The 21360-nt window shown below is 46.2% G+C and overlaps 44 non-coding genes across 44 annotated transcripts; 13 read left to right on the top strand and 31 right to left on the bottom strand.

The window, feature by feature from the left end:
* Nucleotides 1-413: 413 nt before the first annotated feature.
* On the bottom strand, nucleotides 414-485 carry trnad-guc (transfer RNA aspartic acid (anticodon GUC)). The gene has a single exon. It is a non-coding gene; the product is annotated as a tRNA-Asp (tRNA).
* A 151-nt stretch (nucleotides 486-636) lies between these two features.
* trnaq-cug (transfer RNA glutamine (anticodon CUG)) lies at nucleotides 637-708 on the top strand. Its single transcript has one exon. It is a non-coding gene; the product is annotated as a tRNA-Gln (tRNA).
* Nucleotides 709-1176: 468 nt separating this feature from the next.
* Nucleotides 1177-1249, bottom strand: trnav-aac (transfer RNA valine (anticodon AAC)). The gene has a single exon. It is a non-coding gene; the product is annotated as a tRNA-Val (tRNA).
* A 522-nt stretch (nucleotides 1250-1771) lies between these two features.
* Nucleotides 1772-1843, bottom strand: trnad-guc (transfer RNA aspartic acid (anticodon GUC)). The gene has a single exon. It is a non-coding gene; the product is annotated as a tRNA-Asp (tRNA).
* A 151-nt stretch (nucleotides 1844-1994) lies between these two features.
* trnaq-cug (transfer RNA glutamine (anticodon CUG)) lies at nucleotides 1995-2066 on the top strand. The gene has a single exon. It is a non-coding gene; the product is annotated as a tRNA-Gln (tRNA).
* Nucleotides 2067-2540: 474 nt separating this feature from the next.
* Nucleotides 2541-2613, bottom strand: trnav-aac (transfer RNA valine (anticodon AAC)). The gene has a single exon. It is a non-coding gene; the product is annotated as a tRNA-Val (tRNA).
* Nucleotides 2614-3135: 522 nt separating this feature from the next.
* Nucleotides 3136-3207, bottom strand: trnad-guc (transfer RNA aspartic acid (anticodon GUC)). Its single transcript has one exon. It is a non-coding gene; the product is annotated as a tRNA-Asp (tRNA).
* Nucleotides 3208-3358: 151 nt separating this feature from the next.
* trnaq-cug (transfer RNA glutamine (anticodon CUG)) lies at nucleotides 3359-3430 on the top strand. The gene has a single exon. It is a non-coding gene; the product is annotated as a tRNA-Gln (tRNA).
* A 468-nt stretch (nucleotides 3431-3898) lies between these two features.
* trnav-aac (transfer RNA valine (anticodon AAC)) lies at nucleotides 3899-3971 on the bottom strand. Its single transcript has one exon. It is a non-coding gene; the product is annotated as a tRNA-Val (tRNA).
* Nucleotides 3972-4493: 522 nt separating this feature from the next.
* trnad-guc (transfer RNA aspartic acid (anticodon GUC)) lies at nucleotides 4494-4565 on the bottom strand. Its single transcript has one exon. It is a non-coding gene; the product is annotated as a tRNA-Asp (tRNA).
* Nucleotides 4566-4716: 151 nt separating this feature from the next.
* On the top strand, nucleotides 4717-4788 carry trnaq-cug (transfer RNA glutamine (anticodon CUG)). Its single transcript has one exon. It is a non-coding gene; the product is annotated as a tRNA-Gln (tRNA).
* Nucleotides 4789-5262: 474 nt separating this feature from the next.
* On the bottom strand, nucleotides 5263-5335 carry trnav-cac (transfer RNA valine (anticodon CAC)). Its single transcript has one exon. It is a non-coding gene; the product is annotated as a tRNA-Val (tRNA).
* Nucleotides 5336-5949: 614 nt separating this feature from the next.
* trnav-aac (transfer RNA valine (anticodon AAC)) lies at nucleotides 5950-6022 on the bottom strand. Its single transcript has one exon. It is a non-coding gene; the product is annotated as a tRNA-Val (tRNA).
* Nucleotides 6023-6544: 522 nt separating this feature from the next.
* On the bottom strand, nucleotides 6545-6616 carry trnad-guc (transfer RNA aspartic acid (anticodon GUC)). Its single transcript has one exon. It is a non-coding gene; the product is annotated as a tRNA-Asp (tRNA).
* Nucleotides 6617-6767: 151 nt separating this feature from the next.
* Nucleotides 6768-6839, top strand: trnaq-cug (transfer RNA glutamine (anticodon CUG)). The gene has a single exon. It is a non-coding gene; the product is annotated as a tRNA-Gln (tRNA).
* A 474-nt stretch (nucleotides 6840-7313) lies between these two features.
* On the bottom strand, nucleotides 7314-7386 carry trnav-aac (transfer RNA valine (anticodon AAC)). Its single transcript has one exon. It is a non-coding gene; the product is annotated as a tRNA-Val (tRNA).
* A 522-nt stretch (nucleotides 7387-7908) lies between these two features.
* On the bottom strand, nucleotides 7909-7980 carry trnad-guc (transfer RNA aspartic acid (anticodon GUC)). Its single transcript has one exon. It is a non-coding gene; the product is annotated as a tRNA-Asp (tRNA).
* Nucleotides 7981-8131: 151 nt separating this feature from the next.
* trnaq-cug (transfer RNA glutamine (anticodon CUG)) lies at nucleotides 8132-8203 on the top strand. Its single transcript has one exon. It is a non-coding gene; the product is annotated as a tRNA-Gln (tRNA).
* Nucleotides 8204-8677: 474 nt separating this feature from the next.
* On the bottom strand, nucleotides 8678-8750 carry trnav-cac (transfer RNA valine (anticodon CAC)). Its single transcript has one exon. It is a non-coding gene; the product is annotated as a tRNA-Val (tRNA).
* Nucleotides 8751-9364: 614 nt separating this feature from the next.
* On the bottom strand, nucleotides 9365-9437 carry trnav-uac (transfer RNA valine (anticodon UAC)). The gene has a single exon. It is a non-coding gene; the product is annotated as a tRNA-Val (tRNA).
* A 522-nt stretch (nucleotides 9438-9959) lies between these two features.
* trnad-guc (transfer RNA aspartic acid (anticodon GUC)) lies at nucleotides 9960-10031 on the bottom strand. The gene has a single exon. It is a non-coding gene; the product is annotated as a tRNA-Asp (tRNA).
* A 151-nt stretch (nucleotides 10032-10182) lies between these two features.
* Nucleotides 10183-10254, top strand: trnaq-cug (transfer RNA glutamine (anticodon CUG)). The gene has a single exon. It is a non-coding gene; the product is annotated as a tRNA-Gln (tRNA).
* A 474-nt stretch (nucleotides 10255-10728) lies between these two features.
* trnav-uac (transfer RNA valine (anticodon UAC)) lies at nucleotides 10729-10801 on the bottom strand. Its single transcript has one exon. It is a non-coding gene; the product is annotated as a tRNA-Val (tRNA).
* Nucleotides 10802-11323: 522 nt separating this feature from the next.
* On the bottom strand, nucleotides 11324-11395 carry trnad-guc (transfer RNA aspartic acid (anticodon GUC)). Its single transcript has one exon. It is a non-coding gene; the product is annotated as a tRNA-Asp (tRNA).
* Nucleotides 11396-11546: 151 nt separating this feature from the next.
* Nucleotides 11547-11618, top strand: trnaq-cug (transfer RNA glutamine (anticodon CUG)). Its single transcript has one exon. It is a non-coding gene; the product is annotated as a tRNA-Gln (tRNA).
* Nucleotides 11619-12092: 474 nt separating this feature from the next.
* On the bottom strand, nucleotides 12093-12165 carry trnav-cac (transfer RNA valine (anticodon CAC)). Its single transcript has one exon. It is a non-coding gene; the product is annotated as a tRNA-Val (tRNA).
* Nucleotides 12166-12779: 614 nt separating this feature from the next.
* Nucleotides 12780-12852, bottom strand: trnav-uac (transfer RNA valine (anticodon UAC)). The gene has a single exon. It is a non-coding gene; the product is annotated as a tRNA-Val (tRNA).
* Nucleotides 12853-13374: 522 nt separating this feature from the next.
* trnad-guc (transfer RNA aspartic acid (anticodon GUC)) lies at nucleotides 13375-13446 on the bottom strand. Its single transcript has one exon. It is a non-coding gene; the product is annotated as a tRNA-Asp (tRNA).
* A 151-nt stretch (nucleotides 13447-13597) lies between these two features.
* Nucleotides 13598-13669, top strand: trnaq-cug (transfer RNA glutamine (anticodon CUG)). The gene has a single exon. It is a non-coding gene; the product is annotated as a tRNA-Gln (tRNA).
* Nucleotides 13670-14143: 474 nt separating this feature from the next.
* On the bottom strand, nucleotides 14144-14216 carry trnav-aac (transfer RNA valine (anticodon AAC)). Its single transcript has one exon. It is a non-coding gene; the product is annotated as a tRNA-Val (tRNA).
* A 522-nt stretch (nucleotides 14217-14738) lies between these two features.
* On the bottom strand, nucleotides 14739-14810 carry trnad-guc (transfer RNA aspartic acid (anticodon GUC)). Its single transcript has one exon. It is a non-coding gene; the product is annotated as a tRNA-Asp (tRNA).
* Nucleotides 14811-14961: 151 nt separating this feature from the next.
* On the top strand, nucleotides 14962-15033 carry trnaq-cug (transfer RNA glutamine (anticodon CUG)). Its single transcript has one exon. It is a non-coding gene; the product is annotated as a tRNA-Gln (tRNA).
* Nucleotides 15034-15507: 474 nt separating this feature from the next.
* On the bottom strand, nucleotides 15508-15580 carry trnav-cac (transfer RNA valine (anticodon CAC)). Its single transcript has one exon. It is a non-coding gene; the product is annotated as a tRNA-Val (tRNA).
* Nucleotides 15581-16194: 614 nt separating this feature from the next.
* On the bottom strand, nucleotides 16195-16267 carry trnav-cac (transfer RNA valine (anticodon CAC)). Its single transcript has one exon. It is a non-coding gene; the product is annotated as a tRNA-Val (tRNA).
* Nucleotides 16268-16789: 522 nt separating this feature from the next.
* Nucleotides 16790-16861, bottom strand: trnad-guc (transfer RNA aspartic acid (anticodon GUC)). The gene has a single exon. It is a non-coding gene; the product is annotated as a tRNA-Asp (tRNA).
* A 151-nt stretch (nucleotides 16862-17012) lies between these two features.
* On the top strand, nucleotides 17013-17084 carry trnaq-cug (transfer RNA glutamine (anticodon CUG)). Its single transcript has one exon. It is a non-coding gene; the product is annotated as a tRNA-Gln (tRNA).
* Nucleotides 17085-17558: 474 nt separating this feature from the next.
* On the bottom strand, nucleotides 17559-17631 carry trnav-aac (transfer RNA valine (anticodon AAC)). The gene has a single exon. It is a non-coding gene; the product is annotated as a tRNA-Val (tRNA).
* Nucleotides 17632-18153: 522 nt separating this feature from the next.
* Nucleotides 18154-18225, bottom strand: trnad-guc (transfer RNA aspartic acid (anticodon GUC)). Its single transcript has one exon. It is a non-coding gene; the product is annotated as a tRNA-Asp (tRNA).
* Nucleotides 18226-18376: 151 nt separating this feature from the next.
* On the top strand, nucleotides 18377-18448 carry trnaq-cug (transfer RNA glutamine (anticodon CUG)). The gene has a single exon. It is a non-coding gene; the product is annotated as a tRNA-Gln (tRNA).
* A 474-nt stretch (nucleotides 18449-18922) lies between these two features.
* trnav-cac (transfer RNA valine (anticodon CAC)) lies at nucleotides 18923-18995 on the bottom strand. Its single transcript has one exon. It is a non-coding gene; the product is annotated as a tRNA-Val (tRNA).
* Nucleotides 18996-19609: 614 nt separating this feature from the next.
* On the bottom strand, nucleotides 19610-19682 carry trnav-aac (transfer RNA valine (anticodon AAC)). The gene has a single exon. It is a non-coding gene; the product is annotated as a tRNA-Val (tRNA).
* Nucleotides 19683-20204: 522 nt separating this feature from the next.
* trnad-guc (transfer RNA aspartic acid (anticodon GUC)) lies at nucleotides 20205-20276 on the bottom strand. Its single transcript has one exon. It is a non-coding gene; the product is annotated as a tRNA-Asp (tRNA).
* A 151-nt stretch (nucleotides 20277-20427) lies between these two features.
* Nucleotides 20428-20499, top strand: trnaq-cug (transfer RNA glutamine (anticodon CUG)). Its single transcript has one exon. It is a non-coding gene; the product is annotated as a tRNA-Gln (tRNA).
* A 474-nt stretch (nucleotides 20500-20973) lies between these two features.
* Nucleotides 20974-21046, bottom strand: trnav-aac (transfer RNA valine (anticodon AAC)). Its single transcript has one exon. It is a non-coding gene; the product is annotated as a tRNA-Val (tRNA).
* Nucleotides 21047-21360: the final 314 nt, after the last annotated feature.

The raw sequence follows: 21360 nt of genomic DNA, 5'->3' as shown, positions 1-21360 counted from the left end.
TGTGTCATTCTTCAAGCACTCCCCCACTTATGGCTGTATTGACAATGCAAATTGTGATCTCAAGATTGCATCTCTTGTCATGGGAGCTGATCTTCTGGTTGACAAGCTCTTTGATGTCCTTTGTTTGGCTAGCACACAATCTACAGAAGACAAGACCAAGAAACTTATTTGTCAGTAGGGACGCACGTAAAACAGAGAAAACGCTGCACAAGCAGTGTTCTCTTGGACTAGCATCTCTTCTGATGGGAGCTCTTTCTGAGAAGACCTTTTCGACTTGTGAGCGCACAGGTGGAATTCATGTTTCTTCAAGCCCATTATAGGACTAGATTATTAGATTGACTAGGATCTGGTGTGCGATTAAGGTGTGTGTGGTCATTGCAGGTAAAAGGGAGAACAGAGAAGGAAACTGCTCACTCCCCATCGGGGAATCGAACCCCGGTCTTCCGCGTGACAGGCGGAGATACTGTCCACTATACTAACGAGGACCTCTGAAGTAGTGCAATGGTCACGTCAAGCTGCGATTCGCAGCAGGTATGACAGGTAAAATTTGGCTGGCCGTGTAGAAATCCCCATCGGTTTACCAGGAACTACACTTTTATGCCTGTTTGACACAGATCTTTTGTGTGCTTCAGGCAGGGTTCCATGGTGTAATGGTTAGCACTCTGGACTCTGAATCCAGCGATCTGAGTTCAAGTCTCAGTGGAACCTCATTTGGCTTTCTAGCACTTTGCTCCACAGGTGCATTAGCACACGCTAGCATAAGAATCTAGTCAGTTGAAGAGCAAGTTAGTGGCCCAGTCAGTTCCCCTCCTCTTGTGTTGGCTGATCTCATCTGCACATGGTCTTCATGCTGCACCAAACCTCGCTCATGCTCTTCTGCTGCACTTTCCACTTCAGCTTCCTGCTGTATCGTTCATTAGCCACCTTGACTCAAGTCAACTTTTCCTCTTGCACTCTTCCCACTTCCAATCCCTTTGCCACCTCTGAAGGCACCGATCTTCTTCTTGACAAGCTCTTTGATGTCCTTTGTTTGGCTAGCACACAACCTACAGAAGACAAAACCAAGAGACTTAATTCTCAATAGGGATGCAAGTAAAACAGAGAAAATGCTGGACAAGCAGAGTTGTCTAAAGAGTGAACATCAATTCCCTTGTGACCAAAGAAGGAAAAGACCCATGTTTCCACCCGGTTTCGGACCGGGGACCTTTCGCGTGTTAGGCGAACGTGATAACCACTACACTACGGAAACTGAGCTTGCATACCCCGTAGTAATTAAAGGAGCATTTCAATGCTTTCTTACATTTGTGGACTTTTATAACAGATCATGTAGGACTATTGAGAAGGAGGGAACTCCCATTTGTGTCATTCTTCAAGCACTCCCCCACTTATGGCTGTATTGACAATGCAAATTGTGATCTCAAGATTGCATCTCTTGTCATGGGAGCTGATCTTCTGGTTGACAAGCTCTTTGATGTCCTTTGTTTGGCTAGCACACAATCTACAGAAGACAAGACCAAGAAACTTATTTGTCAGTAGGGACGCACGTAAAACAGAGAAAACGCTGCACAAGCAGTGTTCTCTTGGACTAGCATATCTTCTGATGGGAGCTCTTTCTGAGAAGACCTTTTCGACTTGTGAGCGCACAGGTGGAATTCATGTTTCTTCAAGCCCATTATAGGACTAGATTATTAGATTGACTAGGATCTGGTGTGCGATTAAGGTGTGTGTGGTCATTGCAGGTAAAAGGGAGAACAGAGAAGGAAACTGCTCACTCCCCGTCGGGGAATCGAACCCCGGTCTTCCGCGTGACAGGCGGAGATACTGTCCACTATACTAACGAGGACCTCTGAAGGAGTGCAATGGTCACGTCAAGCTGCGATTCGCAGCAGGTATGACAGGTAAAATTTGGCTGGCCGTGTAGAAATCCCCATCGGTTTACCAGGAACTACACTTTTATGCCTGTTTGACACAGATCTTTTGTGTGCTTCAGGCAGGGTTCCATGGTGTAATGGTTAGCACTCTGGACTCTGAATCCAGCGATCTGAGTTCAAGTCTCAGTGGAACCTCATTTGGCTTTCTAGCACTTTGCTCCACAGGTACATTAGCATTAGCACACGCTAGCATAAGAATCTAGTCAGTTGAAGAGCAAGTTAGTGGCCCAGTCAGTTCCACTCCTCTTGTGTTGGCTGATCTCATCTGCACATGGTCTTCATGCTGCACCAAACCTCGCTCATGCTCTTCTGCTGCACTTTCCACTTCAGCTTCCTGCTGTATCGTTCATTAGCCACCTTGACTCAAGTCAACTTTTCCTCTTGCACTCTTCCCACTTCCAATCCCTTTGCCACCTCTGAAGGCCCCGATCTTCTTCTTGACAAGCTCTTTGATGTCCTTTGTTTGGCTAGCACACAACCTACAGAAGACAAAACCAAGAGACTTAATTCTCAATAGGGATGCAAGTAAAACAGAGAAAATGCTGGACAAGCAGAGTTGTCTAAAGAGTGAACATCAATTCCCTTGTGACCAAAGAAGGAAAAGACCCATGTTTCCACCCGGTTTCGGACCGGGGACCTTTCGCGTGTTAGGCGAACGTGATAACCACTACACTACGGAAACTGAGCTTGCATACCCCGTAGTAATTAAAGGAGCATTTCAATGCTTTCTTACATTTGTGGACTTTTATAACAGATCATGTAGGACTATTGAGAAGGAGGGAACTCCCATTTGTGTCATTCTTCAAGCACTCCCCCACTTATGGCTGTATTGACAATGCAAATTGTGATCTCAAGATTGCATCTCTTGTCATGGGAGCTGATCTTCTGGTTGACAAGCTCTTTGATGTCCTTTGTTTGGCTAGCACACAATCTACAGAAGACAAGACCAAGAAACTTATTTGTCAGTAGGGACGCACGTAAAACAGAGAAAACGCTGCACAAGCAGTGTCCTCTTGGACTAGCATATCTTCTGATGGGAGCTCTTTCTGAGAAGACCTTTTCGACTTGTGAGCGCACAGGTGGAATTCATGTTTCTTCAAGCCCATTATAGGACTAGATTATTAGATTGACTAGGATCTGGTGTGCGATTAAGGTGTGTGTGGTCATTGCAGGTAAAAGGGAGAACAGAGAAGGAAACTGCTCACTCCCCGTCGGGGAATCGAACCCCGGTCTTCCGCGTGACAGGCGGAGATACTGTCCACTATACTAACGAGGACCTCTGAAGAAGTGCAATGGTCACGTCAAGCTGCGATTCGCAGCAGGTATGACAGGTAAAATTTGGCTGGCCGTGTAGAAATCCCCATCGGTTTACCAGGAACTACACTTTTATGCCTGTTTGACACAGATCTTTTGTGTGCTTCAGGCAGGGATCCATGGTGTAATGGTTAGCACTCTGGACTCTGAATCCAGCGATCTGAGTTCAAGTCTCAGTGGAACCTCATTTGGCTTTCTAGCACTTTGCTCCACAGGTACATTAGCACACGCTAGCATAAGAATCTACTCAGTTATAGAGCAAGTTAGTGGCCCAGTCAGTTCCACTCCTCTTGTGTTGGCTGATCTCATCTGCACATGGTCTTCATGCTGCACCAAACCTCGCTCATGCTCTTCTGCTGCACTTTCCACTTCAGCTTCCTGCTGTATCGTTCATTAGCCACCTTGACTCAAGTCAACTTTTCCTCTTGCACTCTTCCCACTTCCAATCCCTTTGCCACCTCTGAAGGCCCCGATCTTCTTCTTGACAAGCTCTTTGATGTCCTTTGTTTGGCTAGCACACAACCTACAGAAGACAAAACCAAGAGACTTAATTCTCAATAGGGATGCAAGTAAAACAGAGAAAATGCTGGACAAGCAGAGTTGTCTAAAGAGTGAACATCAATTCCCTTGTGACCAAAGAAGGAAAAGACCCATGTTTCCACCCGGTTTCGGACCGGGGACCTTTCGCGTGTTAGGCGAACGTGATAACCACTACACTACGGAAACTGAGCTTGCATACCCCGTAGTAATTAAAGGAGCATTTCAATGCTTTCTTACATTTGTGGACTTTTATAACAGATCATGTAGGACTATTGAGAAGGCGGGAACTCCCATTTGTGTCATTCTTCAAGCACTCCCCCACTTATGGCTGTATTGACAATGCAAATTGTGATCTCAAGATTGCATCTCTTGTCATGGGAGCTGATCTTCTGGTTGACAAGCTCTTTGATGTCCTTTGTTTGGCTAGCACACAATCTACAGAAGACAAGACCAAGAAACTTATTTGTCAGTAGGGACGCACGTAAAACAGAGAAAACGCTGCACAAGCAGTGTTCTCTTGGACTAGCATATCTTCTGATGGGAGCTCTTTCTGAGAAGACCTTTTCGACTTGTGAGCGCACAGGTGGAATTCATGTTTCTTCAAGCCCATTATAGGACTAGATTATTAGATTGACTAGGATCTGGTGTGCGATTAAGGTGTGTGTGGTCATTGCAGGTAAAAGGGAGAACAGAGAAGGAAACTGCTCACTCCCCGTCGGGGAATCGAACCCCGGTCTTCCGCGTGACAGGCGGAGATACTGTCCACTATACTAACGAGGACCTCTGAAGCAGTGCAATGGTCACGTCAAGCTGCGATTCGCAGCAGGTATGACAGGTAAAATTTGGCTGGCCGTGTAGAAATCCCCATCGGTTTACCAGGAACTACACTTTTATGCCTGTTTGACACAGATCTTTTGTGTGCTTCAGGCAGGGTTCCATGGTGTAATGGTTAGCACTCTGGACTCTGAATCCAGCGATCTGAGTTCAAGTCTCAGTGGAACCTCATTTGGCTTTCTAGCACTTTGCTCCACAGGTACATTAGCATTAGCACACGCTAGCATAAGAATCTAGTCAGTTAAAGAGCAAGTTAGTGGCCCAGTCAGTTCCACTCCTCTTGTGTTGGCTGATCTCATCTGCACATGGTCTTCATGCTGCACCAAACCTCGCTCATTCTCTTCTGCTGCACTTTCCACTTCAGCTTCCTGCTGTATCGTTCATTAGCCACCTTGACTCAAGTCAACTTTTCCTCTTGCACTCTTCCCACTTCCAATCCCTTTGCTACCTCTGAAGGGCCCGATCTTCTTCTTGACAAGCTCTTTGATGTCCTTTGTTTGGCTAGCACACAACCTACAGAAGACAAAACCAAGAGACTTAATTCTCAATAGGGATGCAAGTAAAACAGAGAAAATGCTGGACAAGCAGAGTTGTCTAAAGAGTGAATATCAATTCCCTTGTAACCAAAGAAGGAAAAGACCCATGTTTCCGCCCGGTTTAGGACCGGGGACCTTTCGCGTGTGAGGCGAACGTGATAACCACTACACTACGGAAACCCCGAAAGACAGCTTGTTTGGCTTTCCAATGTGTCTCACTGAGTAATCTCGCACTCTGACAAATTTGGTGACATGTTCCTATCATGGCCTTGAAGTAAAAGGAGCCATGGAGAAGAGACAGACGCACTCTAGCAAGGAGTCTGAACTGTAGTCTCCATGTTAGGCTCACTCAAACTTTGGACATTTAGGAGTTCACTAAAGCAAGCACAGCTCAACATATGCTGCCCTAAGAACCCCAGAACTTCTGGCAGCAGAACTGTTGCCTAAAGCGCCCATTTGTTTCATTGCCTTGGGCATTGGCTGAAAATAGGCCCAAGTCCTGTGCAGGCCACCTAGAGCCAGTCATTTCCAAGAGCTTAGTCTGTGCCTCCATCTTCAGGAAATATAGCGACTGGAGATTTGTTGATTTGTGTGAAGTCTGTGGAGTTTGCAGAAATTTGGGCCATAGAAAACTCTTTAGCAAGACGAGCATCCAAAGGTTACAGATGTCAGAGACCTGAACCAGATTTGAGTACTTTCTCTTGTCTGTGTCCCAAACAGCAGTAGAACCCCACAAGTTCAAGCAGTGCCTGCAGTCAGACACTTTTATATCAGGACGCATAAGCAAAGACGCATGCTTCCGCCCGGTTTCGGACCGGGGACCTTTCGCGTGTTAGGCGAACGTGATAACCACTACACTACGGAAACTGAGCTTGCGTACCCCGTAGTAATTAAAGGAGCATTTCAATGCTTTCTTACATTTGTGGACTTTTATGACAGATCATGTAGGACTATTGAGAAGGAGGGAACTCCCATTTGTGTCATTCTTCAAGCACTCCCCCACTTATGGCTGTATTGACAATGCAAATTGTGATCTCAAGATTGCATCTCTTGTCATGGGAGCTGATCTTCTGGTTGACAAGCTCTTTGATGTCCTTTGTTTGGCTAGCACACAATCTACAGAAGACAAGACCAAGAAACTTATTTGTCAGTAGGGACGCACGTAAAACAGAGAAAATGCTGCACAAGCAGTGTTCTCTTGGACTAGCATCTCTTCTGATGGGAGCTCTTTCTGAGAAGACCTTTTCGACTTGTGAGCGCAAAGGTGGAATTCATGTTTCTTCAAGCCCATTATAGGACTAGATTATTAGATTGACTAGGATCTGGTGTGCGATTAAGGTGTGTGTGGTCATTGCAGGTAAAAGGCAGAACAGAGAAGGAAAATGCTCACTCCCCGTCGGGGAATCGAACCCCGGTCTTCCGCGTGACAGGCGGAGATACTGTCCACTATACTAACGAGGACCTCTGAAGCAGTGCAATGGTCACGTCAAGCTGCGATTCGCAGCAGGTATGACAGGTAAAATTTGGCTGGCCGTGTAGAAATCCCCATCGGTTTACCAGGAACTACACTTTTATGCCTGTTTGACACAGATCTTTTGTGTGCTTCAGGCAGGGTTCCATGGTGTAATGGTTAGCACTCTGGACTCTGAATCCAGCGATCTGAGTTCAAGTCTCAGTGGAACCTCATTTGGCTTTCTAGCACTTTGCTCCACAGGTACATTAGCATTAGCACACGCTAGCATAAGAATCTAGTCAGTTATAGAGCAAGTTAGTGGCCCAGTCAGTTCCACTCCTCTTGTGTTGGCTGATCTCATCTGCACATGGTCTTCATGCTGCACCAAACCTCGCTCATGCTCTTCTGCTGCACTTTCCACTTCAGCTTCCTGCTGTATCGTTCATTAGCCACCTTGACTCAAGTCAACTTTTCCTCTTGCACTCTTCCCACTTCCAATCCCTTTGCCACCTCTGAAGGCCCCGATCTTCTTCTTGACAAGCTCTTTGATGTCCTTTGTTTGGCTAGCACACAACCTACAGAAGACAAAACCAAGAGACTTAATTCTCAATAGGGATGCAAGTAAAACAGAGAAAATGCTGGACAAGCAGAGTTGTCTAAAGAGTGAACATCAATTCCCTTGTGACCAAAGAAGGAAAAGACCCATGTTTCCACCCGGTTTCGGACCGGGGACCTTTCGCGTGTTAGGCGAACGTGATAACCACTACACTACGGAAACTGAGCTTGCGTACCCCGTAGTAATTAAAGGAGCATTTCAATGCTTTCTTACATTTGTGGACTTTTATAACAGATCATGTAGGACTATTGAGAAGGCGGGAACTCCCATTTGTGTCATTCTTCAAGCACTCCCCCACTTATGGCTGTATTGACAATGCAAATTGTGATCTCAAGATTGCATCTCTTGTCATGGGAGCTGATCTTCTGGTTGACAAGCTCTTTGATGTCCTTTGTTTGGCTAGCACACAATCTACAGAAGACAAGACCAAGAAACTTATTTGTCAGTAGGGACGCACGTAAAACAGAGAAAACGCTGCACAAGCAGTGTTCTCTTGGACTAGCATATCTTCTGATGGGAGCTCTTTCTGAGAAGACCTTTTCGACTTGTGAGCGCACAGGTGGAATTCATGTTTCTTCAAGCCCATTATAGGACTAGATTATTAGATTGACTAGGATCTGGTGTGCGATTAAGGTGTGTGTGGTCATTGCAGGTAAAAGGGAGAACAGAGAAGGAAACTGCTCACTCCCCGTCGGGGAATCGAACCCCGGTCTTCCGCGTGACAGGCGGAGATACTGTCCACTATACTAACGAGGACCTCTGAAGCAGTGCAATGGTCACGTCAAGCTGCGATTCGCAGCAGGTATGACAGGTAAAATTTGGCTGGCCGTGTAGAAATCCCCATCGGTTTACCAGGAACTACACTTTTATGCCTGTTTGACACAGATCTTTTGTGTGCTTCAGGCAGGGTTCCATGGTGTAATGGTTAGCACTCTGGACTCTGAATCCAGCGATCTGAGTTCAAGTCTCAGTGGAACCTCATTTGGCTTTCTAGCACTTTGCTCCACAGGTACATTAGCATTAGCACACGCTAGCATAAGAATCTAGTCAGTTAAAGAGCAAGTTAGTGGCCCAGTCAGTTCCACTCCTCTTGTGTTGGCTGATCTCATCTGCACATGGTCTTCATGCTGCACCAAACCTCGCTCATTCTCTTCTGCTGCACTTTCCACTTCAGCTTCCTGCTGTATCGTTCATTAGCCACCTTGACTCAAGTCAACTTTTCCTCTTGCACTCTTCCCACTTCCAATCCCTTTGCTACCTCTGAAGGGCCCGATCTTCTTCTTGACAAGCTCTTTGATGTCCTTTGTTTGGCTAGCACACAACCTACAGAAGACAAAACCAAGAGACTTAATTCTCAATAGGGATGCAAGTAAAACAGAGAAAATGCTGGACAAGCAGAGTTGTCTAAAGAGTGAATATCAATTCCCTTGTAACCAAAGAAGGAAAAGACCCATGTTTCCGCCCGGTTTAGGACCGGGGACCTTTCGCGTGTGAGGCGAACGTGATAACCACTACACTACGGAAACCCCGAAAGACAGCTTGTTTGGCTTTCCAATGTGTCTCACTGAGTAATCTCGCACTCTGACAAATTTGGTGACATGTTCCTATCATGGCCTTGAAGTAAAAGGAGCCATGGAGAAGAGACAGACGCACTCTAGCAAGGAGTCTGAACTGTAGTCTCCATGTTAGGCTCACTTAAACTTTGGACATTTAGGAGTTCACTAAAGCAAGCACAGCTCAACATATGCTGCCCTAAGAACCCCAGAACCTCTGGCAGCAGAACTGTTGCCTAAAGCGCCCATTTGTTTCATTGCCTTGGGCATTGGCTGAAAATAGGCCCAAGTCCTGTGCAGGCCACCTAGAGCCAGTCATTTCCAAGAGCTTAGTCTGTGCCTCCATCTTCAGGAAATATAGCGACTGGAGATTTGTTGATTTGTGTGAAGTCTGTGGAGTTTGCAGAAATTTGGGCCATAGACAACTCTTTAGCAAGACGAGCATCCAAAGGTTACAGATGTCAGAGACCTGAACCAGATTTGAGTACTTTCTCTTGTCTGTGTCCCAAACAGCAGTAGAACCCCACAAGTTCAAGCAGTGCCTGCAGTCAGACACTTTTATATCAGGACGCATAAGCAAAGACGCATGCTTCCGCCCGGTTTCGGACCGGGGACCTTTCGCGTGTAAGGCGAACGTGATAACCGCTACACTACGGAAACTGAGCTTGCGTACCCCGTAGTAATTAAAGGAGCATTTCAATGCTTTCTTACATTTGTGGACTTTTATGACAGATCATGTAGGACTATTGAGAAGGAGGGAACTCCCATTTGTGTCATTCTTCAAGCACTCCCCCACTTATGGCTGTATTGACAATGCAAATTGTGATCTCAAGATTGCATCTCTTGTCATGGGAGCTGATCTTCTGGTTGACAAGCTCTTTGATGTCCTTTGTTTGGCTAGCACACAATCTACAGAAGACAAGACCAAGAAACTTATTTGTCAGTAGGGACGCACGTAAAACAGAGAAAACGCTGCACAAGCAGTGTTCTCTTGGACTAGCATCTCTTCTGATGGGAGCTCTTTCTGAGAAGACCTTTTCGACTTGTGAGCGCACAGGTGGAATTCATGTTTCTTCAAGCCCATTATAGGACTAGATTATTAGATTGACTAGGATCTGGTGTGCGATTAAGGTGTGTGTGGTCATTGCAGGTAAAAGGCAGAACAGAGAAGGAAACTGCTCACTCCCCGTCGGGGAATCGAACCCCGGTCTTCCGCGTGACAGGCGGAGATACTGTCCACTATACTAACGAGGACCTCTGAAGCAGTGCAATGGTCACGTCAAGCTGCGATTCGCAGCTGGTATGACAGGTAAAATTTGGCTGGCCGTGTAGAAATCCCCATCGGTTTACCAGGAACTACACTTTTATGCCTGTTTGACACAGATCTTTTGTGTGCTTCAGGCAGGGTTCCATGGTGTAATGGTTAGCACTCTGGACTCTGAATCCAGCGATCTGAGTTCAAGTCTCAGTGGAACCTCATTTGGCTTTCTAGCACTTTGCTCCACAGGTACATTAGCATTAGCACACGCTAGCATAAGAATCTAGTCAGTTATAGAGCAAGTTAGTGGCCCAGTCAGTTCCACTCCTCTTGTGTTGGCTGATCTCATCTGCACATGGTCTTCATGCTGCACCAAACCTCGCTCATGCTCTTCTGCTGCACTTTCCACTTCAGCTTCCTGCTGTATCGTTCATTAGCCACCTTGACTCAAGTCAACTTTTCCTCTTGCACTCATCTCACTTCTAATCCTTTTGCCACCTCTGAAGGCCCCGATCTTCTTCTTGACAAGCTCTTTGATGTCCTTTGTTTGGCTAGCACACAACCTACAGAAGACAAAACCAAGAGACTTAATTCTCAATAGGGATGCAAGTAAAACAGAGAAAATGCTGGACAAGCAGAGTTGTCTAAAGAGTGAATATCAATTCCCTTGTAACCAAAGAAGGAAAAGACCCATGTTTCCGCCCGGTTTCGGACCGGGGACCTTTCGCGTGTAAGGCGAACGTGATAACCACTACACTACGGAAACTGAGCTTGTGTACCCCGTAGTAATTAAAGGAGCATTTCAATGCTTTCTTACATTTGTGGACTTTTATGACAGATCATGTAGGACTATTGAGAAGGCGGGAACTCCCATTTGTGTCATTCTTCAAGCACTCCCCCACTTATGGCTGTATTGACAATGCAAATTGTGATCTCAAGATTGCATCTCTTGTCATGGGAGCTGATCTTCTGGTTGACAAGCTCTTTGATGTCCTTTGTTTGGCTAGCACACAATCTACAGAAGACAAGACCAAGAAACTTATTTGTCAGTAGGGACGCACGTAAAACAGAGAAAACGCTGCACAAGCAGTGTTCTCTTGGACTAGCATCTCTTCTGATGGGAGCTCTTTCTGAGAAGACCTTTTCGACTTGTGAGCGCACAGGTGGAATTCATGTTTCTTCAAGCCCATTATAGGACTAGATTATTAGATTGACTAGGATCTGGTGTGCGATTAAGGTGTGTGTGGTCATTGCAGGTAAAAGGGAGAACAGAGAAGGAAACTGCTCACTCCCCGTCGGGGAATCGAACCCCGGTCTTCCGCGTGACAGGCGGAGATACTGTCCACTATACTAACGAGGACCTCTGAAGCAGTGCAATGGTCACGTCAAGCTGCGATTCGCAGCAGGTATGACAGGTAAAATTTGGCTGGCCGTGTAGAAATCCCCATCGGTTTACCAGGAACTACACTTTTATGCCTGTTTGACACAGATCTTTTGTGTGCTTCAGGCAGGGTTCCATGGTGTAATGGTTAGCACTCTGGACTCTGAATCCAGCGATCTGAGTTCAAGTCTCAGTGGAACCTCATTTGGCTTTCTAGCACTTTGCTCCACAGGTACATTAGCATTAGCACACGCTAGCATAAGAATCTAGTCAGTTAAAGAGCAAGTTAGTGGCCCAGTCAGTTCCACTCCTCTTGTGTTGGCTGATCTCATCTGCACATGGTCTTCATGCTGCACCAAACCTCGCTCATTCTCTTCTGCTGCACTTTCCACTTCAGCTTCCTGCTGTATCGTTCATTAGCCACCTTGACTCAAGTCAACTTTTCCTCTTGCACTCTTCCCACTTCCAATCCCTTTGCTACCTCTGAAGGGCCCGATCTTCTTCTTGACAAGCTCTTTGATGTCCTTTGTTTGGCTAGCACACAACCTACAGAAGACAAAACCAAGAGACTTAATTCTCAATAGGGATGCAAGTAAAACAGAGAAAATGCTGGACAAGCAGAGTTGTCTAAAGAGTGAATATCAATTCCCTTGTAACCAAAGAAGGAAAAGACCCATGTTTCCGCCCGGTTTCGGACCGGGGACCTTTCGCGTGTGAGGCGAACGTGATAACCACTACACTACGGAAACCCCGAAAGACAGCTTGTTTGGCTTTCCAATGTGTCTCACTGAGTAATCTCGCACTCTGACAAATTTGGTGACATGTTCCTATCATGGCCTTGAAGTAAAAGGAGCCATGGAGAAGAGACAGACGCACTCTAGCAAGGAGTCTGAACTGTAGTCTCCATGTTAGGCTCACTTAAACTTTGGACATTTAGGAGTTCACTAAAGCAAGCACAGCTCAACATATGCTGCCCTAAGAACCCCAGAACCTCTGGCAGCAGAACTGTTGCCTAAAGCGCCCATTTGTTTCATTGCCTTGGGCATTGGCTGAAAATAGGCCCAAGTCCTGTGCAGGCCACCTAGAGCCAGTCATTTCCAAGAGCTTAGTCTGTGCCTCCATCTTCAGGAAATATAGCGACTGGAGATTTGTTGATTTGTGTGAAGTCTGTGGAGTTTGCAGAAATTTGGGCCATAGACAACTCTTTAGCAAGACGAGCATCCAAAGGTTACAGATGTCAGAGACCTGAACCAGATTTGAGTACTTTCTCTTGTCTGTGTCCCAAACAGCAGTAGAACCCCACAAGTTCAAGCAGTGCCTGCAGTCAGACACTTTTATATCAGGACGCATAAGCAAAGACGCATGCTTCCGCCCGGTTTCGGACCGGGGACCTTTCGCGTGTAAGGCGAACGTGATAACCACTACACTACGGAAACTGAGCTTGTGTACCCCGTAGTAATTAAAGGAGCACTTCAATGCTTTCTTACATTTGTGGACTTTTATGACATATCATGTAGGACTATTGAGAAGGAGGGAACTCCCATTTGTGTCATTCTTCAAGCACTCCCCCACTTATGGCTGTATTGACAATGCAAATTGTGATCTCAAGATTGCATCTCTTGTCATGGGAGCTGATCTTCTGGTTGACAAGCTCTTTGATGTCCTTTGTTTGGCTAGCACACAATCTACAGAAGACAAGACCAAGAAACTTATTTGTCAGTAGGGACGCACGTAAAACAGAGAAAACGCTGCACAAGCAGTGTTCTCTTGGACTAGCATCTCTTCTGATGGGAGCTCTTTCTGAGAAGACCTTTTCGACTTGTGAGCGCACAGGTGGAATTCATGTTTCTTCAAGCCCATTATAGGACTAGATTATTAGATTGACTAGGATCTGGTGTGCGATTAAGGTGTGTGTGGTCATTGCAGGTAAAAGGGAGAACAGAGAAGGAAACTGCTCACTCCCCATCGGGGAATCGAACCCCGGTCTTCCGCGTGACAGGCGGAGATACTGTCCACTATACTAACGAGGACCTCTGAAGCAGTGCAATGGTCACGTCAAGCTGCGATTCGCAGCAGGTATGACAGGTAAAATTTGGCTGGCCGTGTAGAAATCCCCATCGGTTTACCAGGAACTACACTTTTATGCCTGTTTGACACAGATCTTTTGTGTGCTTCAGGCAGGGTTCCATGGTGTAATGGTTAGCACTCTGGACTCTGAATCCAGCGATCTGAGTTCAAGTCTCAGTGGAACCTCATTTGGCTTTCTAGCACTTTGCTCCACAGGTACATTAGCATTAGCACACGCTAGCATAAGAATCTAGTCAGTTGAAGAGCAAGTTAGTGGCCCAGTCAGTTCCACTCCTCTTGTGTTGGCTGATCTCATCTGCACATGGTCTTCATGCTGCACCAAACCTCGCTCATGCTCTTCTGCTGCACTTTCCACTTCAGCTTCCTGCTGTATCGTTCATTAGCCACCTTGACTCAAGTCAACTTTTCCTCTTGCACTCTTCCCACTTCCAATCCCTTTGCCACCTCTGAAGGCCCCGATCTTCTTCTTGACAAGCTCTTTGATGTCCTTTGTTTGGCTAGCACACAACCTACAGAAGACAAAACCAAGAGACTTAATTCTCAATAGGGATGCAAGTAAAACAGAGAAAATGCTGGACAAGCAGAGTTGTCTAAAGAGTGAACATCAATTCCCTTGTGACCAAAGAAGGAAAAGACCCATGTTTCCACCCGGTTTCGGACCGGGGACCTTTCGCGTGTTAGGCGAACGTGATAACCACTACACTACGGAAACTGAGCTTGCATACCCCGTAGTAATTAAAGGAGCATTTCAATGCTTTCTTACATTTGTGGACTTTTATAACAGATCATGTAGGACTATTGAGAAGGCGGGAACTCCCATTTGTGTCATTCTTCAAGCACTCCCCCACTTATGGCTGTATTGACAATGCAAATTGTGATCTCAAGATTGCATCTCTTGTCATGGGAGCTGATCTTCTGGTTGACAAGCTCTTTGATGTCCTTTGTTTGGCTAGCACACAATCTACAGAAGACAAGACCAAGAAACTTATTTGTCAGTAGGGACGCACGTAAAACAGAGAAAACGCTGCACAAGCAGTGTTCTCTTGGACTAGCATATCTTCTGATGGGAGCTCTTTCTGAGAAGACCTTTTCGACTTGTGAGCGCACAGGTGGAATTCATGTTTCTTCAAGCCCATTATAGGACTAGATTATTAGATTGACTAGGATCTGGTGTGCGATTAAGGTGTGTGTGGTCATTGCAGGTAAAAGGGAGAACAGAGAAGGAAACTGCTCACTCCCCGTCGGGGAATCGAACCCCGGTCTTCCGCGTGACAGGCGGAGATACTGTCCACTATACTAACGAGGACCTCTGAAGCAGTGCAATGGTCACGTCAAGCTGCGATTCGCAGCAGGTATGACAGGTAAAATTTGGCTGGCCGTGTAGAAATCCCCATCGGTTTACCAGGAACTACACTTTTATGCCTGTTTGACACAGATCTTTTGTGTGCTTCAGGCAGGGTTCCATGGTGTAATGGTTAGCACTCTGGACTCTGAATCCAGCGATCTGAGTTCAAGTCTCAGTGGAACCTCATTTGGCTTTCTAGCACTTTGCTCCACAGGTACATTAGCATTAGCACACGCTAGCATAAGAATCTAGTCAGTTAAAGAGCAAGTTAGTGGCCCAGTCAGTTCCACTCCTCTTGTGTTGGCTGATCTCATCTGCACATGGTCTTCATGCTGCACCAAACCTCGCTCATTCTCTTCTGCTGCACTTTCCACTTCAGCTTCCTGCTGTATCGTTCATTAGCCACCTTGACTCAAGTCAACTTTTCCTCTTGCACTCTTCCCACTTCCAATCCCTTTGCTACCTCTGAAGGGCCCGATCTTCTTCTTGACAAGCTCTTTGATGTCCTTTGTTTGGCTAGCACACAACCTACAGAAGACAAAACCAAGAGACTTAATTCTCAATAGGGATGCAAGTAAAACAGAGAAAATGCTGGACAAGCAGAGTTGTCTAAAGAGTGAATATCAATTCCCTTGTAACCAAAGAAGGAAAAGACCCATGTTTCCGCCCGGTTTCGGACCGGGGACCTTTCGCGTGTGAGGCGAACGTGATAACCACTACACTACGGAAACCCCGAAAGACAGCTTGTTTGGCTTTCCAATGTGTCTCACTGAGTAATCTCGCACTCTGACAAATTTGGTGACATGTTCCTATCATGGCCTTGAAGTAAAAGGAGCCATGGAGAAGAGACAGACGCACTCTAGCAAGGAGTCTGAACTGTAGTCTCCATGTTAGGCTCACTTAAACTTTGGACATTTAGGAGTTCACTAAAGCAAGCACAGCTCAACATATGCTGCCCTAAGAACCCCAGAACCTCTGGCAGCAGAACTGTTGCCTAAAGCGCCCATTTGTTTCATTGCCTTGGGCATTGGCTGAAAATAGGCCCAAGTCCTGTGCAGGCCACCTAGAGCCAGTCATTTCCAAGAGCTTAGTCTGTGCCTCCATCTTCAGGAAATATAGCGACTGGAGATTTGTTGATTTGTGTGAAGTCTGTGGAGTTTGCAGAAATTTGGGCCATAGACAACTCTTTAGCAAGACGAGCATCCAAAGGTTACAGATGTCAGAGACCTGAACCAGATTTGAGTACTTTCTCTTGTCTGTGTCCCAAACAGCAGTAGAACCCCACAAGTTCAAGCAGTGCCTGCAGTCAGACACTTTTATATCAGGACGCATAAGCAAAGACGCATGCTTCCGCCCGGTTTCGGACCGGGGACCTTTCGCGTGTGAGGCGAACGTGATAACCACTACACTACGGAAACTGAGCTTGCGTACCCCGTAGTAATTAAAGGAGCATTTCAATGCTTTCTTACATTTGTGGACTTTTATGACATATCATGTAGGACTATTGAGAAGGAGGGAACTCCCATTTGTGTCATTCTTCAAGCACTCCCCCACTTATGGCTGTATTGACAATGCAAATTGTGATCTCAAGATTGCATCTCTTGTCATGGGAGCTGATCTTCTGGTTGACAAGCTCTTTGATGTCCTTTGTTTGGCTAGCACACAATCTACAGAAGACAAGACCAAGAAACTTATTTGTCAGTAGGGACGCACGTAAAACAGAGAAAACGCTGCACAAGCAGTGTTCTCTTGGACTAGCATCTCTTCTGATGGGAGCTCTTTCTGAGAAGACCTTTTCGACTTGTGAGCGCACAGGTGGAATTCATGTTTCTTCAAGCCCATTATAGGACTAGATTATTAGATTGACTAGGATCTGGTGTGCGATTAAGGTGTGTGTGGTCATTGCAGGTAAAAGGGAGAACAGAGAAGGAAACTGCTCACTCCCCGTCGGGGAATCGAACCCCGGTCTTCCGCGTGACAGGCGGAGATACTGTCCACTATACTAACGAGGACCTCTGAAGTAGTGCAATGGTCACGTCAAGCTGCGATTCGCAGCAGGTATGACAGGTAAAATTTGGCTGGCCGTGTAGAAATCCCCATCGGTTTACCAGGAACTACACTTTTATGCCTGTTTGACACAGATCTTTTGTGTGCTTCAGGCAGGGTTCCATGGTGTAATGGTTAGCACTCTGGACTCTGAATCCAGCGATCTGAGTTCAAGTCTCAGTGGAACCTCATTTGGCTTTCTAGCACTTTGCTCCACAGGTACATTAGCATTAGCACACGCTAGCATAAGAATCTAGTCAGTTGAAGAGCAAGTTAGTGGCCCAGTCAGTTCCACTCCTCTTGTGTTGGCTGATCTCATCTGCACATGGTCTTCATGCTGCACCAAACCTCGCTCATGCTCTTCTGCTGCACTTTCCACTTCAGCTTCCTGCTGTATCGTTCATTAGCCACCTTGACTCAAGTCAACTTTTCCTCTTGCACTCTTCCCACTTCCAATCCCTTTGCCACCTCTGAAGGCCCCGATCTTCTTCTTGACAAGCTCTTTGATGTCCTTTGTTTGGCTAGCACACAACCTACAGAAGACAAAACCAAGAGACTTAATTCTCAATAGGGATGCAAGTAAAACAGAGAAAATGCTGGACAAGCAGAGTTGTCTAAAGAGTGAACATCAATTTCCTTGTGACCAAAGAAGGAAAAGACCCATGTTTCCACCCGGTTTCGGACCGGGGACCTTTCGCGTGTTAGGCGAACGTGATAACCACTACACTACGGAAACTGAGCTTGCATACCCCGTAGTAATTAAAGGAGCATTTCAATGCTTTCTTACATTTGTGGACTTTTATAACAGATCATGTAGGACTATTGAGAAGGCGGGAACTCCCATTTGTGTCATTCTTCAAGCACTCCCCCACTTATGGCTGTATTGACAATGCAAATTGTGATCTCAAGATTGCATCTCTTGTCATGGGAGCTGATCTTCTGGTTGACAAGCTCTTTGATGTCCTTTGTTTGGCTAGCACACAATCTACAGAAGACAAGACCAAGAAACTTATTTGTCAGTAGGGACGCACGTAAAACAGAGAAAACGCTGCACAAGCAGTGTTCTCTTGGACTAGCATATCTTCTGATGGGAGCTCTTTCTGAGAAGACCTTTTCGACTTGTGAGCGCACAGGTGGAATTCATGTTTCTTCAAGCCCATTATAGGACTAGATTATTAGATTGACTAGGATCTGGTGTGCGATTAAGGTGTGTGTGGTCATTGCAGGTAAAAGGGAGAACAGAGAAGGAAACTGCTCACTCCCCGTCGGGGAATCGAACCCCGGTCTTCCGCGTGACAGGCGGAGATACTGTCCACTATACTAACGAGGACCTCTGAAGCAGTGCAATGGTCACGTCAAGCTGCGATTCGCAGCAGGTATGACAGGTAAAATTTGGCTGGCCGTGTAGAAATCCCCATCGGTTTACCAGGAACTACACTTTTATGCCTGTTTGACACAGATCTTTTGTGTGCTTCAGGCAGGGTTCCATGGTGTAATGGTTAGCACTCTGGACTCTGAATCCAGCGATCTGAGTTCAAGTCTCAGTGGAACCTCATTTGGCTTTCTAGCACTTTGCTCCACAGGTACATTAGCATTAGCACACGCTAGCATAAGAATCTAGTCAGTTAAAGAGCAAGTTAGTGGCCCAGTCAGTTCCACTCCTCTTGTGTTGGCTGATCTCATCTGCACATGGTCTTCATGCTGCACCAAACCTCGCTCATTCTCTTCTGCTGCACTTTCCACTTCAGCTTCCTGCTGTATCGTTCATTAGCCACCTTGACTCAAGTCAACTTTTCCTCTTGCACTCTTCCCACTTCCAATCCCTTTGCTACCTCTGAAGGTCCCGATCTTCTTCTTGACAAGCTCTTTGATGTCCTTTGTTTGGCTAGCACACAACCTACAGAAGACAAAACCAAGAGACTTAATTCTCAATAGGGATGCAAGTAAAACAGAGAAAATGCTGGACAAGCAGAGTTGTCTAAAGAGTGAATATCAATTCCCTTGTAACCAAAGAAGGAAAAGACCCATGTTTCCGCCCGGTTTCGGACCGGGGACCTTTCGCGTGTGAGGCGAACGTGATAACCACTACACTACGGAAACCCCGAAAGACAGCTTGTTTGGCTTTCCAATGTGTCTCACTGAGTAATCTCGCACTCTGACAAATTTGGTGACATGTTCCTATCATGGCCTTGAAGTAAAAGGAGCCATGGAGAAGAGACAGACGCACTCTAGCAAGGAGTCTGAACTGTAGTCTCCATGTTAGGCTCACTTAAACTTTGGACATTTAGGAGTTCACTAAAGCAAGCACAGCTCAACATATGCTGCCCTAAGAACCCCAGAACCTCTGGCAGCAGAACTGTTGCCTAAAGCGCCCATTTGTTTCATTGCCTTGGGCATTGGCTGAAAATAGGCCCAAGTCCTGTGCAGGCCACCTAGAGCCAGTCATTTCCAAGAGCTTAGTCTGTGCCTCCATCTTCAGGAAATATAGCGACTGGAGATTTGTTGATTTGTGTGAAGTCTGTGGAGTTTGCAGAAATTTGGGCCATAGACAACTCTTTAGCAAGACGAGCATCCAAAGGTTACAGATGTCAGAGACCTGAACCAGATTTGAGTACTTTCTCTTGTCTGTGTCCCAAACAGCAGTAGAACCCCACAAGTTCAAGCAGTGCCTGCAGTCAGACACTTTTATATCAGGACGCATAAGCAAAGGCGCATGCTTCCGCCCGGTTTCGGACCGGGGACCTTTCGCGTGTTAGGCGAACGTGATAACCACTACACTACGGAAACTGAGCTTGCGTACCCCGTAGTAATTAAAGGAGCATTTCAATGCTTTCTTACATTTGTGGACTTTTATGACAGATCATGTAGGACTATTGAGAAGGAGGGAACTCCCATTTGTGTCATTCTTCAAGCACTCCCCCACTTATGGCTGTATTGACAATGCAAATTGTGATCTCAAGATTGCATCTCTTGTCATGGGAGCTGATCTTCTGGTTGACAAGCTCTTTGATGTCCTTTGTTTGGCTAGCACACAATCTACAGAAGACAAGACCAAGAAACTTATTTGTCAGTAGGGACGCACGTAAAACAGAGAAAACGCTGCACAAGCAGTGTTCTCTTGGACTAGCATCTCTTCTGATGGGAGCTCTTTCTGAGAAGACCTTTTCGACTTCTGAGCGCACAGGTGGAATTCATGTTTCTTCAAGCCCATTATAGGACTAGATTATTAGATTGACTAGGATCTGGTGTGCGATTAAGGTGTGTGTGGTCATTGCAGGTAAAAGGGAGAACAGAGAAGGAAACTGCTCACTCCCCGTCGGGGAATCGAACCCCGGTCTTCCGCGTGACAGGCGGAGATACTGTCCACTATACTAACGAGGACCTCTGAAGCAGTGCAATGGTCACGTCAAGCTGCGATTCGCAGCAGGTATGACAGGTAAAATTTGGCTGGCCGTGTAGAAATCCCCATCGGTTTACCAGGAACTACACTTTTATGCCTGTTTGACACAGATCTTTTGTGTGCTTCAGGCAGGGTTCCATGGTGTAATGGTTAGCACTCTGGACTCTGAATCCAGCGATCTGAGTTCAAGTCTCAGTGGAACCTCATTTGGCTTTCTAGCACTTTGCTCCACAGGTACATTAGCATTAGCACACGCTAGCATAAGAATCTAGTCAGTTATAGAGCAAGTTAGTGGCCCAGTCAGTTCCACTCCTCTTGTGTTGGCTGATCTCATCTGCACATGGTCTTCATGCTGCACCAAACCTCGCTCATGCTCTTCTGCTGCACTTTCCACTTCAGCTTCCTGCTGTATCGTTCATTAGCCACCTTGACTCAAGTCAACTTTTCCTCTTGCACTCTTCCCACTTCCAATCCCTTTGCCACCTCTGAAGGCCCCGATCTTCTTCTTGACAAGCTCTTTGATGTCCTTTGTTTGGCTAGCACACAACCTACAGAAGACAAAACCAAGAGACTTAATTCTCAATAGGGATGCAAGTAAAACAGAGAAAATGCTGGACAAGCAGAGTTGTCTAAAGAGTGAACATCAATTCCCTTGTGACCAAAGAAGGAAAAGACCCATGTTTCCACCCGGTTTCGGACCGGGGACCTTTCGCGTGTTAGGCGAACGTGATAACCACTACACTACGGAAACCCCGAAAGACAGCTTGTTTGGCTTTCCAATGTGTCTCACTGAGTAATCTCGCACTCTGACAAATTTGGTGACATGTTCCTATCATGGCCTTGAAGTAAAAGGAGCCATGGAGAAGAGACAGACGCACTCTAGCAAGGAGTCTGAACTGTAGTCTCCATGTTAGGCTCACTCAAACTTTGGACATTTAGGAGTTCACTAAAGCAAGCACAGCTCAACATATGCTGCCCTAAGAACCCCAGAACTTCTGGCAGCAGAACTGTTGCCTAAAGCGCCCATTTGTTTCATTGCCTTGGGCATTGGCTGAAAATAGGCCC

This window comes from Rhamphochromis longiceps, linkage group LG8 (assembly GCF_057381845.1).
Source record: "Rhamphochromis longiceps isolate RC_006_pf linkage group LG8, R_longiceps_female_GT1.1, whole genome shotgun sequence".
Taxonomy (NCBI): Eukaryota; Metazoa; Chordata; class Actinopteri; order Cichliformes; family Cichlidae; genus Rhamphochromis; species Rhamphochromis longiceps.
The sequence above is the reverse complement of the archived record's forward strand: the minus strand, read 5'-3'. Positions and strand labels throughout refer to the sequence as shown.